Source organism: Triticum dicoccoides, chromosome 2A (assembly GCF_002162155.2).
Source record: "Triticum dicoccoides isolate Atlit2015 ecotype Zavitan chromosome 2A, WEW_v2.0, whole genome shotgun sequence".
Lineage (NCBI taxonomy): Eukaryota > Viridiplantae > Streptophyta > Magnoliopsida > Poales > Poaceae > Triticum > Triticum dicoccoides.
In genome coordinates, this window is record NC_041382.1 from 241,822,291 (window position 1) to 241,838,863 (window position 16,573).

Below are 16,573 nucleotides of genomic sequence, written 5' to 3' on the forward strand. Positions count from 1 at the left end.
GATTAAAATGTTTTCAACATGAAAGTTGCTCAGAACGACGAGACGATTCCGGATACGCAGTCCGTTCGTCCGCCACACCCCTCTAACCTATCGAACCCGCAACTTTCCCCCTCCGGCTCCTCTGCCCGAAAACACGAAACACCGGGAATACTTTTCCGGATGTTTCCCCCCTTCGTCGGTATCACCTACTACCGCGATTGGGCGCACCTAGCATCGTTACTTGTCATGTCATGCATCGTTATGCAGTTGTTTGCATTGTATTCATTGTTTCTTCCCCCTCTTCTCTCCCGTAGACTACGAGACCGACGCTGCTGCTGCCCAGTTCGACTACGGAGTTGACGACCCCTCTCTCTTGCCAGAGCAACCAGGCAAGCCCCCCCCGCCTTGGTAGAGGTGGGCCTGGGTTCCCGACGGCCCTCGACTGTTACTTTGTGGCGGAGCGACAGGGCAGGTTGAGACCACCTAGGAGACAGGTGGGCCTGGCCCTGTTCGGCGTTCGCAGATACTTAACACGCTTAACGAGATCTTGGTATTTGATCTGAGTCGGCTACGAGCCTATACGCACTAACCATCTACGTGGGAGTATTTATGGGTATCCCGACGTCGTGGTATCAGCCGAAGCACTTCAGACGTCAGCGACGGAGCGGCGCGCGCCGGATTGGAACGTAAGCCTGCTCTTGTATTAAGGGGGCTAGTTCCGCTTTCGGCCGCGTACGCAACGTGCAGGTGTGCTATGGGCGATGGGCCCAGACCCCTGTGCGCTTAGGTTTAGACCGGCGTGCTGGCCTCTCTGTTGAGCCTAGGTGGGGCTGCGACGTGTTGATCTTCCGCGGCCGGGCATGACCCAGGAAAGTGTGTCCGGCCAAATGGGATCGAGCGTGTTGGGGAATGTGGTGCACCCCTGCAGGGAAGTTAATCTATTCGAATAGCCGTGATCTTCGGTAACAGGACGACTTGGAGTTGTACCTTGACCTTATGACAACTAGAATCGGATACTTAATAAAACACACCCTTCCAAGTGCCAGATACAACCGGTGGTCGCTCTACCTCAGGGATATGAGGAGGGGATCGCCGGGTAGGATTATGCTATTTGGAGATGCTACTTGGAGATGCTACTTGGAGGACTTCAATCTTCTCTCTTCTACATGCTGCAAGACGGAGGCTGCCAGAAGCGTAGTCTTCGACAGGATTAGCTATCCCCCTCTTATTCTGGCATTCTGCAGTTCAGTCCACTGATATGGCCTCTTTACACATATACCCATGCATATGTAGTGTAGCTCCTTGCTTGCGAGTACTTTGGATGAGTACTCACGGTTGCTTTCTCCCCCTTTTTTTCCCTTTCCTTCCTTCCTGGTTGTCGCAACCAGATGCTGGAGCCCTGGAGCCAGACGCCACCGTCGACGACGACTACTACACTGGAGGTGCCTACTACTACGTGCAGCCCGCTGACGACGACCTGGAGTAGTTTAGGAGGATCCCAGGCAGGAGGCCTGCGCCTCTTTCGATCTGTATCCCAGTTTGTGCTAGCCTTCTTAAGGCAAACTTGTTTAACTTATGTCTGTACTCAGATATTGATGCTTCCGCTGACTCGTCTATGATCGAGCACTTGTATTCGAGCCCTCGAGGCCCCTGGCTTGTATTATGATGCTTGTATGACTTATTTTATTTGTAGAGTTGTGTTGTGATATCTTCCCGTGAGTCCCTGATCTTGATCGTACACATTTGCGTGCATGATTAGTGTATGAGTAAATCGGGGGCGTCACACGCAGGGCCTGCCGTCCAGGGCCCACAGGTCAAGAGAGAGAGAGAGAGAGCGAGCGCCGTGTATAAGCGGTCAGGTAAGCGTTCAGAGGAGTTCGACTGGTGAGCATCGGCTGCGCTTATAAACAAGTCTAGAGCCCCCTCGACTAGCGAGGTGGGACTAAACACATAGCTCACGTGCACGCCGTGCTGCACAGCCGCGCGAGAGAAGCTATCCGGGCCGAATACAACGACCCAGGCCGATGTTCCAACAAAGTACTTCGCCCCATTACAAAAATCCAGTAGATCACACACGACAAAAAATAAAAAATGAAAATAATTAAAAAAAACCCACAAGAAAAATCAGTTAATAAACAAAAATATTGTGAAAAAGTTCAAACACATCTTAATGGTAAGAAGTAAAAAAAATATGTATAAGACTATAAATAAAAATTTCAGAAACGAATTTACAAAAAAGTTCAACTACTACAATTCATAAGGTTCAAGTACAAAAATAAAAAGAAAGTACTGTGCAGCGAAGATTTTTTTTTTTTTATATAAAATACCAAAACTATCATTATTCATCTATAAAAAAGAAAAAAAACTTGCTCCAAAATTCTTGTAAAAAAGTAAGAAAAAAATATTATTCAACAAACAAATTTGATTGGTAATTGACACCCTAAAATAGAGCAGTACTATCATTAACAGAATGTAAGTTTAGCAAACTCAATAACAAAAAAGGGTTCTAAAAAAATCATCAGCGTATCGCACCGTCTCCGAGTTATGAACATGAAAAATATACCAGCCAAAACAAAGGATGCCCATCAGTTCAACTATAGAAAATGTTTCAATACTAATATAAAGAATGTATAAATAAAACACTTATAATTGAGCAGAACAATAGGAAAAACATTACATAACTAGTTCCATACCATTCTGATAAAACCATACAATTCAACCATCTCACATGCAAATGTTTTAAAAGAAAAAATACTGCAACATAATCAACCATACACAAATCTAAAAGCCGGCGTCATTTGCCACATTTAAACCTACAACACATAAATTCTGAACGTCAGAGAGTCGTCTTCTCTCAAGAACATAACCATAACCACATCACCATCCTCAAATCCAGACTCAGCCGCAAACTCCTTCCACCCAGTACTTAGGTTGATGCAACCATCAAAGTCGATGTGGTAGGCAACATCCATCAACTGATACCCATTCTTGTCTAAAGTCTCCATCTTCAGAACACCGGAACTAGGAGCAACAATCCTGATCCTGGGTGACATTTTCTGCAAATGGACATGGGAGTAAAAACAAAATGAACACCTGACATAACTGAATTTTTACATAGATATAGGAATGATTTGCATAACAAACTAAAATGGAAAAAAATCTGAACCAAAACAATAACACAAAACTAACTAGACATGTGAACTGACTAAACTGAAAAATATACATATCAATACACCTATAGTAAAAACATCTATTCATAAACAGATCAGGGATTATACAAAAAATGGTTTAAATACTGTTAAGTAATGAACAAATACACACAGAAATCCCTATTGTTAAAATCAAACAAAACCAAATTAAAAAAATATAGACAAGCTATTCATAAGACAAAACTGCAGATCCAGTCCATGGGTTTCGAACAGAACCCAACAAGAAAGTAAAAAACAAAACGAATAGAAACACATACCCATGATTCCTTCAAGTCACCATTCGTCAGGCGACAAACATAGGGTGTATGAAACCCATGGTTGCTGTACAGCAAACAAGAAAGTTGCCCACGCCGCTGAGTCTGAGTGAGCTCCAAACCAGACTCGTACACACAGCCGTCAGCTATGCGCGCCATCTTTACCAGGCATCCGCATGAACAATCCTCCATCGAACACACATGAACAAAGAAAAAGGCAATGACGAGAAGAGAGAGGAACCTAGATCTGATTCTGGAAGAATGAATAAAAGGGAGGGGGAAGACTTGGCCACCCACCACACATAGATGGATAACGTTTATAGTTAGGGACACTCCCAGATTATAAAAATAATAAATAGGCAGATGGGCAGCCAGCTGGTAGGAAATAGTTATTACACAAGCCATCCAACATTTGATCGCAAATCAGTTCAACTTCAGAAAACCAAGCAGTTCAAAGGTGCACATGTCGAACATATGCAGACAAAACAACACATTCAGAGACAAAAACAAAGTTGAATTCATTTAGTCATTCGAACATATGCTCCCTCACAACAAAAATCTTAAAAAAATAATATTCACTACTTCAGTCATAACAATCAAAGAAACGACGCCATTTTGCCCTGGTGGATGGATGTGGAGCCGTGGCTGCTCTCGCCCTAGCCCAACTAATGATCTGAATATGGTTCCTTCCCCTGCCCTCTGGGAAAAGAAGCTCCAATTCATTGGAGTTGCAAGTATCCATCACCTCACGCGCAAGTCGTCTGTTGAACTCTGCCTCCAGTTCCTCCTCGGCAGCACGTCACGCCATGTGCCTGCGCCTGCGCCTCCTCCTCCTCTGCTCCGCTACTGCAGCCCTAACATCTATGGCGTCCCCCTCCTCCTCTGTAACCTCTCCCAACTCAGGATCCATCTCCCTTTTCTTTGGTTGCAGCTCGTAGAATGAAACTGACAGAGGGTTCGGTCTTTATAATCAAAGTGCAGAGCCATCGGTGCGGCTCCCATGCCAACACACAGTAACAAAACTTTGACATGGCAGCAGTCCAACTACACATACGGGCATCAATTCAAAACAACACTAAAAACACGCAACTTAATTACACAATTTGACCAGATTACCCGAAATCGCAGCTTACAGTCAGCCGCCATACACAACCTCCGCCAACGACAAAACAACATGGCAATCCGGGGTAGAAACAACTCAAAAAAGCAAAATTGACAACGCAAATCTTTTCATACAGTCCTTATATCTCTCCCTGCAACACCAATTCGAAAGTAAAACAACAGAAAAAGAAGAACATATTTCCATGGCGGGCGTGGAAAATGACCAAGAACACAAAAACTTGTAATCATAAATTACAACTGAAAAAAATCTCAAAAAACTATAACATACCGATCATTCTCACATCAAAAATGACAAACACGATGTAAATTGAGGCGCACGAACACCACAGTAAACACCGATGCCCAAAATCACGTCCGCCGCCAAAATGCCCATGCCGTCACCTCCGGTGACTACAGATCGCAAAGCTCATCCAGCTGAGCGCGCGGACATGCGGAACCCCTTACATGTCTCCTCTAGCAACGAATGGCCCGCAGCATCGCGCCGGGGAACGACCGGAAGCTCCACGTTGCATCCCCTATTTCCGTCCGTCGTGCATGCAGGAAGATCAATTGTTCTTGAAAAACACGTCAGTCCAAACTGTGAACCATGTCAGTTTAAAAAGGGTAACAGAATAATATTCTATTACGCATAACAGAATAGCCCAGATGTATATATATATATATATATATATATATATATATATATATATATATATATATATATAGACAAGGTATTACTTACCTTTGTTCTCCTCAAGCTGCCTCTTGGCAAGGCCGAGTTCTTTCTCGGACCGCTCGAGGTTCCGCTTCAGTGCAGCGACCTCCGCAGTCAGTGCGGCAGAGGTCAGCAGCGAAGCCTGCATACACATATAGACATACTTGTATTAGACTCCTGCAGATATTATTTGATCCTCTATTTGGCTTTTCTTTGTGAACACCAAACAGAGCATCAGGGGCTACTGTCTATATAGTAATATTTCCCTATATTTTAAATACTTACCTCAAAGCCTGTTAGAAGGCTGGCATAGGCTTCAGTCAGTCTGCTCTGGCGGACTAAACCTTCTTGATCACCGCACTCATAATGGTGCGGTGCTCTTCATCGATGGAAGCGTCGTGAAGCGCTCCCAGCAGGTTGTCCGGTGCCTCTGGATAGAAAGAGGTCACCGGCACGGGCGGCTTGTCCCTCTTGGCAGGGGGCCGCCTGCCGGAGTCCAGAACCACTGGAGGTTCCGGCACGGTGTTCGGCTGAGGGCCAAACTTGGAGCCCTTGGGAGTCTTGCTCCCTTTGCGCCTGGAGTCCGGAAGGTCGCCTTGAGGCGCCTCCAGGACTACCTCCCCTTGGTTCGGTGCCCCTTGAGACAATACCTCGACATTGTCCGTAGGGCAAGGAGAGGAGGCGGTTGGAAGTGACTCGCTATTCATATCCGGCGAGTCCAAGGAACCGTCCGACGAGGATACGTCGATGCGGGCTCGGGGCGGACTGCATGATCATATTCGACGTTAGGAGAAGCAGTGCAATAAAAGTATGCTATGAGTTACTCTGGTATCCGAATACTTACGACTTCGCCAGGGGCTTGGCCCTGGGTTACCACTCGTCTTCACTGTCGGCCGCGGTGGTGGAACAGTCCGTAAGGAGAGTCCTTCCCTTCTTGGACCCTCCGGACTCCCCGGTTGGGGCGGCCTTCCTTTTCCTGTCTCCCCCGGCTGGAGGGGGAGAACCGTCATCTTCCTCCTCCTCGTTTTCACGGGAGGAGTGCGTCTGGGAGTTATCGGACGATGAGTCCGGTACCACCTGGCGCCGGGAACACTTTCGGGTTCCCGTGGCCTTCTTCTTGATCTTCTTCTCCGGCACCTCATAAGGAGCCGGATCCGCATCTCCGTCAGGAGAGCGTCTGCAGGGTCTTTGGGCAGAGGGGCCGGAGAGTCAATCTTCTCCGATGTCTCCACCCAGTCCTGTCAAAGGCATGGGAGCTCAGACCCCGCACATGGTTAAACTATGGAAAATAAATACCATACGAGATGTACAGAACTTACCGGATTCGCAGGGCGCGTCGCGCTTAGCCCGCGGTCCTCGGTAAGGGGAGGGGGGACCTCGACGCCCTTGAACAACACCTTCCAGACGTCCTTATGCGTCGTGTCGAAGAGCTCGCTTAGAGTCTGGTGCTGGGCCGGGTCGAACTCCCATAAGTTGAAAGCCCATTGTTGACATGGGAGGATCCGGCGGAAGAGCATGACCTGGACTATGTTGACAAGCTTGAGTTTCTTGCCTATCATGTTCCGGATACACTTCTGGAGTCCGTCCAGCTCCACCAATGATCCCCGGGATAGGCCCTTCTCCTTCCAGGAAGTGAGCCGCATGGGGATTCCGGATCGAAACTCGGGGGCCGCCATCCAGCTGGTGTCGCGCGGCTCGGTGATATAGAACCACCCCGATTGCCACCCCTTTATGGTCTCCACGTAGGAGCCCTCGAGCCATGTAAAGTTGGGCATTTTTTCCACCATGGCTCCGCCGCATTCCGCTTGTTGGCTGCCTACTACCTTCGGTTTAACATTGAAGGTCTTCAGCCACAGGCCGAAGTGGGGCCGGACATGGAGGAAAGCCTCGCACACGACGATGAAGGCCGAGATGTTGAGGATGAAATTCGGAGCTAGACCATGGAAGTCCAGCCCATAATAGAACATAAGGCCGCGGACAAATGGATGGAGGGGAAACCCCAGTCCGCGGACGAAGTGGATGAGGAAAACCACCCTTTCATAAGGTTCCAGGGTAGGGACGATCTGCCCCGCGGCTGGCAGCCGGTGCGCAATATCCGCGGCTAAATATCCAGCCCCGCGCAGCTTTTTGATGTCTCCCTCCATAACAGAGGAGACCATCCACTTGCCTCCTGCTCCGGACATGTTTGGAGAGGGTTGAGGAGAAGGATGTGGACTTGGGCGCTGGAGCTCGAGTGCGCGAGAATGGATGAGCTAGGAGGAAGAAGGCATGGGTAGAAAAAGGTGGACCCTTATCTCTTTATAAGGGCGGACGAAACTATGCGGCCCCACCAGCCTGGTAAAACTCGCTTATCCCCCAAGCACCGTAATTGATGGCGCGGTTGGGTTACCCACGTCCGTATTGATGGGAATCCCGTAATAAGGGGACACGATCTCTGCTTCGACAAGACATGCCAAGGAAACTGCCTTGCGAAACACGCTAAGGTTGGTTGTGAAAAACGATTCGAATGGTGACCTGGCTGTGGTGTGATGTCACACTGCGGAATGCGTCGGCAGATTAGATTTGTGAAAATATTATTCTCTCTACGGTTGTATGTGGAACTTGTTTTGCAGAGTCAGACACGATCCTCGTGTTCAAAATCTTCTATGAAGTATTCGGAGGAGGAACCCGCCTTGCAATGTCGAAGACAAACTGCGCGCCGGACTCATCGTCATTGAAGCCTGGTTCAGGGGCTACTGAGGGAGTCCTGGATTAGGGGGTATCCGGACAGCCTGATTATATCCTTTGTCCGAACTGTTGGACTATGAAGATACAAGATTGAAGACTTCGTCCCGTGTCCGAATGGGACTCTCCTTGGCTTGGAAGGCAAGCTTGGCAATACAGATACATAGATCTCCTTCCTTGTAACCTACTCTGTGTAACCCTAGCCCCCTCCGGTGTCTATATAAATTGGAGGGTTTAGTCCGTAGGACCAAGAACAACAATCATACCATAGGCTAGCTTCTAGGGTTTAGCCTCTTCAATCTCGTGGTAGATCAACTCTTGTAATACTCATTTCATCAAGATCAATCAAGCAGGAGTAGGGTTTTACCTCCATCGAGAGGGCCCGAACCTGGGCAAAATCATCGTGTCCCCCGTCTCCTGTTACCATCCGCCTAGACGCACAGTTCGGGACCCCCTACCCGAGATCCGCCGGTTTTGACACCGACAGGTGGTCTTTCCGTAGGTCTTATTCTCACTGCCAGGTGGCTTCATCCTCGGTATGGTGGCTCGACTGAACTTTCCAAAACTTGATAACCTTGCTGCGTGTAACTCAGTTGGCAAACTCAAGAATCTTGATGGGTTTCTCCTCGTAGATCAGATCACTATCCAACTGAATTGCTTCCAGGGGCACTGTCTCTCTTAGAGGAATATCAGCCATCTCTGCATGGCACTTCTTCAACTAGGAAACGTGAAACACATCATGAACTCTTGAACGTCCTTTGGGCAACTCCAATTTGTAGGCAACTTCTCCCATACGTTCCAAAACTCGATATGGTCCTACAAATCTCGGGGATAACTTTCCCTTAACTCCAAATCATTTAACTCCTCGAAGTGGTGACACACGAAGATATGCTCGGTGATACGTCTCCGTCGTATCTACTTTTCCAAACACTTTTGCCCTTGTTTTGGACTCTAACTTGCAAGATTTGAATGGAACTAACCCGGTCTGACACTGTTTTTAGCAGAACTGCCATGGTCTTATTTTTGTGCAGAAATAAAAGTTCTCCGAATGACCTGAAAATCAACAGAGAATTATTTTGGAATATATACAAAATACTGGAAGGAAGGTCCACGCCAGGGGGCCTCCACCTGTCCACGAGGGTGGGGGCGCACACTACCCCCTGGGCGCGCCCCCTGCCTCATGGGCCTCCTGGCGCTCCACCAACCTCAACCCTGACTCCATATATTCACTTTCTGGGAGAAAAAACCCAGAGAGAAGGATTCATCACGTTTACGATATGGAGCCGCCGCCAAGCCCTAAACTCTCTCGGGTGGGCTGATCCGGAGTCCGTTCGGGGCTCAGGAGAGGGGAATCCATCGCCATCGTCATCATCAACTATCCTCCATCACCAATTTCATGATGCTCAGTGCCGTGTGTGAGTAATTCCATCATAGGCTTGTTGGACGGTGATGGGTTGGATGAGATTTTTCATGTAATCGAGTTAGTTTTGTTAGGGTTTGATCCCTAGTATCCACTATGTTCTGAGATTGATGTTGCTATGACTTTGCTATGCTTAATGCTTGTCACTAGGGCCCGAGTGCCATGATTTCAGATCTGAGCCTATTATGTTTTCATCAATATATGAGAGTTCTTGATCCTATCTTGCAAGTCTATAGTCACCTAATATGTGTTATGATCCGGCAACCCCGAAGTGCAAATAGTCGGGACCACTCCCGGTGATGACCGTAGTTTGAGGAGTTCATGTATTCACTATGTGTTAATTCTTTGGTCCGATACTCTATTAAAAGGAGGCCTTAATATCCCTTAGTTTCCAATAGGACCCCGCTGCCACGGGAGGGTAGGACAAAAGATGTCATGCAAGTTCTTTCCATAAGCACGTATGACTATATTCGGAATACATGCCTACATTACATTGATGAACTGGAGCTAGTTCGGTGTCACCCTAGGTTATGACTGTTACATGATCGATCGCATCTCACATAATTCGCTATCACCGATCCGTTGCCTACAAGCTTTCCATATATTGTTCTTCGCTTATTTACTTTTCCGTTGCTATTGTTACAATCACTATAAAACACCAAAAATATTAATTCTGCTACCGCTACCTTTTACCACCATTACCACTACTATTATATTACTTTGCTACTAAACACTTTGCTGCAGATATTAAGTTTCCAGGTATGGTTGAATTGACAACTCAGCTACTAATACTTGAGAATATTCTTTGGCTCCCCTTGTGTCGAACCAATAAATTTGGGTTGAATACTCTACCCTCGAAAACTGTTGCGATTCCCTTCACTTGTGGGTTATCAAGACTATTTTCTTGCATCGTTGTCGAGGAGCAGAGCTCTATTCTTTGAGTCACTTGGGATTTATATCTGCTTATCATTATGAAGAACCTGAAAGATCCAAGAACCAAGATTTATTCCTCAACTACGAGGGGAGGTAAGGAACTACCATCTAGCTCTACACTTGATTCACCTTCTGCTTTGAGTAAGCTTCCGACACCTAAACCTGCTTCTCCTATTAATTCTGATATGTCGCATGTTATTGATGATGCCACTTCTGCTATGCATGATACTTATGATGAAACTACTTCTATGCTTGATACTACTGTGCCACTTGGTGAATTTCTTGATGAACAACTTGCTAGGGATAGAGAGAATGAAATTATTGAAACTGATAATATTGATGCGAGTGATGATGAAGATTCTCCCCTAGATATGAATTGCCTATTGTTCCTGAGGGTTATGTTGTGGATGAAGAAACTGTTAGAGAATTTCTTGCTTGCAATGATAGGAGTGATCTTAAGTAGCTTTTAGCTAAGCTGAAACAAAAAACTTTGAATGCTAGAATGAAATATGATCCTGCTTATGCAACTTCACCTATCTTTATTACTGATAAGGATTATGATTTCTCTCTTGATCTTGAGATAATTACTTTAGTTGAATCTGATCCTTTCCATGGCTATGAATCTGGAACTGTTGTGACACATCTTACTAAATTAAATGATATAGCCACCCTGTTCACTAATGATGAGAAAACTCGCTATTATTATATCCTTAAATTATTTATGTTCTCATTAAAGGGTGATGCTAAGATATGGTTTAATTCTCTTGATCCTGGTTGTGTGCGTAGTCCCCAGGATATGATTTATTACTTCTCTGCTAAATATTTTCCCGCTCATAAGAAACAAGCTGCTTTAAGGGAAATATATAATTTTGTGCAAATTGAAGAAGAGAGTCTCCCACAAGCTTGGGGGAGGCTTCTCCAATTACTTAATGCTTTGCCTGATCATCCTCTCAACAAAAATGAGATACTTGATATCTTTTATAATGGACTAACTGATGCTTCCAAAGACCACCTGGATAGTTGTGCTGGTTGTGTTTTTAGGGAAAGGACTGTTGATGAAGCTAAAATTCTATTGAATACTATGTTGACTAATGAAAATAATTAGACACTTTCGAATCCAATCCCTGATCCTAAACCAATTCCTGAGCCAACTCTGAAGAAAAGGGGTATTCTATTTCTCAGTCCTGAAGATATGCAAGAGGCAAAGAAATCTATGAAAGAAAAAGGTATTAAAGATGAAGATGTTAAAAATTTACCGCCTGTTGAAGAAATACATGGTCTTAATCTATGTCTTGTTGAAGAAATACATGGTCTTGATAACCCGACACAGGTAGTAAAGATAAATTCTCTCTATAGATATGATAAGGCTGAAGTCCCTCCTACTAAGTTTGCTAGCCCATGCTTAGATGAGTTTGATAATTTTATGGTTAAGCAAGAAGATTTTAATGCTTATGTTGGTAGACAATTGAAACATAATGCTTATATGATTGAACACTTGAGTGATTATATGGCTAATGTTATAGGTGAACTAAAACTTATTAGTAAACATGCTTCTATGGTTACCACTCAGGTAGAACAAGTACTTAAAGCTCAGAATGATTTGCTCAATGAATTGAATAGTAAAAATAATGACTTTGCTGTTAGAGTTGCAACAAGAGGAGGTAAAGTGACTCAGGAACCTTTGTATCCCGAGGGTCATCCTAAGAGGATTGAGCAAGATTCTCAGAGAGCTAATATAGATGCACGTAGTCCTTCTAAGTGGAAGAAAAAGAAAAAGATAGGACTTTGCATGCTTCTAGTGAACCTGTTATTGACACACCTGAGAATCCCAATGATATCTCTATTTCTGATGCTGAAACACAATCTGGTAATGAGCATGAACCTAGTGATAATGTTAACAATGATGTTCATGTTGATGCTCAACCTAGTAATGACAATGAAGTAGAGATTGAACCCGCTGTTGATCTAGATAACCCACAATCAAAGAATCAACGTTATGATAAGAGAGACTTTGTTGCTAGGAAGCATGGTAAAGAAAGAGAACCATGGGTTCAGAAACCCATGCCTTTTCCTCCTAAATCATCGAAGAAAAAGGATGATGAGGATTTTGAGCGCTTTGCTGAAATGATTAGGCCTATCTTCTTGCGTATGCGTTTGACTGATATGCTTAAAATGAATCCTTATGCTAAGTACATGAAAGATATTGTTACTAATGAAAGAAAGATACCAGAAGCTGAAATTTCCACCATGCTTGCTAATTATACTTTTAAGGGTGGAATACCTAAGAAACTAGGAGATTCCGGAGTACCAACTATACCATGCTCCATTAAAAGAAACTATGTTAAAACTGCTTTATGTGATCTTGGAGCCGGTGTTAGTGTTATGCCTCTATCTATATATCATAGACTTGATTTGAATAAGTTGACACCTACTGAAATATCTTTGCAAATGGCTAACAAATTAACTGCTATACCTGTCGGTATTTGTGAGGATGTGCCTGTTGTGGTTGCAAACGTTACTATTTTAACGGACTTTGTTATTCTCGATATTCCCGAGGACAATAGTATGTTTATTATTCTTGGTAGACCCTTTTTGAATACTGTAGGGGATGTTATTGATTGAAACAAAGGCAATGCCACTTTTCATGTTAATTGTAATGAGCATACAGTACACTTTCCGAGGAAACAACCTCAAGTCCACAGTATCAATTCTATTGGAAAAATTTCAACTATTACTATTGGAGGTTTTGAATTTCCTCTTCCTACTATCAAGAAGAAATATGATATTCTTATTGTTGGGGACATGCATATCCCCGTTGAGGTAATGTAGTGTTATTCGAAATTTCTCCGGTTTCATGTTACTCTAAATGAGTTTGTTAACAAGACCTGATCAACCTTGTTCGTGGATTCCTTTTGATGAGCATGAGATGGATGAAGTTAGAAGGCACAACTCTCTGTACCCTCTTTTTTACTTTCTATTATTTGTATTAAATAAAGCAAAAATAGTAAAATTTTTCTGTCTTCTGAATTATCCATGCAATAAAAAATACCCCGAAAATAAAAGTTCTCCAAATGCCTTGAAATTTAAATATGATTTTTTCTGGAATATTTGAGAATATCTGGCACTGAAAACACAGCAGGGGGAACAAGCACATGGCCACAAGGGTGGAGGGCGCGCCCTACCCCCTGGGCGCGCCCCCTGCCTCGTGGGCCCACAGTGACTCCCCTCCACTTATTCCAGCCACCACACACTCCTTCTTCCTCCCACAAACATCACTAGCCAGCTCAAACCCGAGCCCAAGCTCATCTTGCTGCCATTTTCGATCTCCTTGCTCAAAGCTCCATTCGAAAAATGCTTTGGGGGATTGTTCCTTGGTATGTGACTCCTCCAATGGTCCAATTAGTTTTTGTTCTAGTGCTTTATTCATTGCATATTTCTGCTGCTTAGGTGACCCTGTTCTTGAGCTTGCATGCCAAATTTATGTGGTCAAAAATAGTTTTGATGCATGATATTGCCTATAGGCACTTGTAGGAGTAGTTTCTATCAATTTTGTTGAGTTTGGTTCACTCTATTTTGAAGTTACTAAAAATTCCAGAAATTTTCAGAAAAAGATGAAGAGATTTTTGAGGGGCTCATCGAGCCGAAGCTCGAAGGATAAGCAAAGTGAGGAGGATAAGTGGCCCAAATATAGTCTCCCTTGCACCGCGGAAGTTCGGCCGTGTGAATGGCCTTGTGATAATTTCTTGAGAGCAGTCGGGATTTATGATGATTTTTATGAGTTGGCTGATAATGCAGGCCTGACCGCCTTCCTCCACGACCAACGCAAACAGTATCTCTTACTCACCAATATCTTTGTGCAAAACTTTCATTTCCATGCTAGGAGATCACCACCTATGGTGGAATTTTATTTATATGATGAGCATAAGGAGATGTCACTTCGTGATTTTTGTTGGCTTTGTTTGATCCCTTTTGAGGGGCAGCGTAGAGGAACCACATCGTGATGATGTGGAAGGGTTTATTGATACAATTGCTGTAGGGGAAACGAGGAAAGTTTCCGATGCAAGAACTACTAGCATACGTTTTGCTGTTTTACGTTACTTCGCAAAATTTTCTTGTAGATGCTTAATTGGTCGCGGAAACTGTGGCAACCTTAGTGCCCCCGATATCGTTATTTTGTCCCATGCCTTGTTCCGTGATGACACATTTAGTATGGGCGCTATTGTTGCAAAGCGGTTAAATCTTAACCACACTAAAGGCCCCGTCCTTGGAGGCATCTTCGCCTCGCGCCTCGCTGCACACTTTAACATACCTATTAGGCATTATGAGAAGGAAGAGAAGTTACTGCCTCCTGTTTTTCTGGACTATAAGAGTATGGTAGCACATGATTTTATCATTAAGAATAAGAAAAAGACGCTTAAGTACAAGCTGATATTTGATAAGAACCACCCTGAGACTATTACTTTGCCTGCTCCTTCTTTGTTTGACTTATCTACAGGCAAGTACCTTGTTCCGCTGAAGGCCATTCACGCCTACCGAAACCCCACACCAGCTACAGAGCCAGAGCCGGAACCACAATTTGATCCTCACCGGTAGTCTGTTTATCAGTGGAATCTGGAAGAGATCGCCAACCAGTGGCACTAGGGGGATTCTTGTCAGTACGACCCCAACTATTACTTTGGATATCCGCCAGGCGAGCCGTGGCCATAGACCAACTTAGGCCAAAATCCTAAGCTTGGGGGAGTACGTATTTCTCACCAACATTACATTCATGTTCACACACTCATTGCTAGTGGTCGGTGCTCATAATTTTTCATTGTATCATCCATGCTAGTTTATTTTCCTTTTTGTGCTTTCTTCTTGTGTGTTTAATAAACTTTAGTAAAAAAACAAAAAATAGTTGTAGCTTTTAATTAGTTTACTTTCCATGCCTGTAGTAGTAGTAATTAAAAAGAAAACCCAAAAGATTTCTTGTTCTTCTTTTGCTTGTTGGGAGCTTTCCCGTGTAAATAGTTTTATTTCTTTTCTTATTCTTTGGGGTCGAGAGGAGAAGACCATAATGAAAATGTTGAATGGCTCTTATATGCATTATTGTTGATCTAACAAAGATCCCATATTACCTTGTCTTCTCTCTTGAATTGGATGCTTGCAGATTCCAGCTTAGTCCAATGCACATGCACTATTATTATTATCCACACTATTTGGTCGTGCAAGTGAAAGACAATTATGATGATTATATGATGAACTTATTGAGATGATAAAAGCTGGTATGAACTCGACCTCTCTTGTTTTTGTAAATATGATTAGTTCATCGTTCCTGATTCAGCCTATTATGAGTAAACATGTTTGCAGTGACAATTAGAGATTGTAGTTTCTTATGCCATGCTAAATTATCTAGGAGCTTATAATGGTTTACCTTGCATGCCAACATGCAATTAAAATGGTTATGATGTGGTATGATAGGGTGGTATCCTCTTTTGAATGATTCGAGTGGCTTGACTTGGCACATGTGCACACATGTAGTTGAAACAAAATCAACATAGCCTCTATGATATTTATGTTCATGGTGCGTTATATTCTACTCATGCTTGCATTCGGTGTCGATTAATTTTAATGCATGTTCATGACTGTTGTCGCTCTCGAGCTGGTCGCTTCCCAGTCTTTTTCCAGCCTTCACCTGTACTAAGCGGGAATAATCCTTGTGCATCTAATTCCATAAACCCCAAAGTTGTTCCATATGAGTCCACCATACCTACCTATATACGGTATCTACCTGCCATTCCAAGTAAATTTGTATGTGCCAACTCTAAACCTTCAAATAAACATTCTGTTTTGTATGCTTGAATAGCTCATGTATAAACTAGGGCTATCTGTATCTTCCATGCTAGGCGGTTTATTCTCAAGAGGAGTGGACTCCGCTCCTCACTCACAAGAAAAGGGCTGGTCACCGGGATGCCCAGTCCCATGCTTTATGCAAATCAAATCAAAATAACTGCAAACAAAACTCCACCGGGAATCTTGTTAGTTAGAGCACTCGTTGTTTTGAGCAAGCCATGGATTGATGCTTGTTGGTGGAGGGGGAGTATAAACTTTACCATTCTGTTTGGGAGTTGCCTATAATGTGTGTAGCATGGAAGATATCGAGATCTCTCGGTTGTTATGTTGACAATGAAAGTATACCGCTCAAAATATTATTCATATCTATTTCAAAACCAAGCTCTGGCACCTCTACAAATCCCTG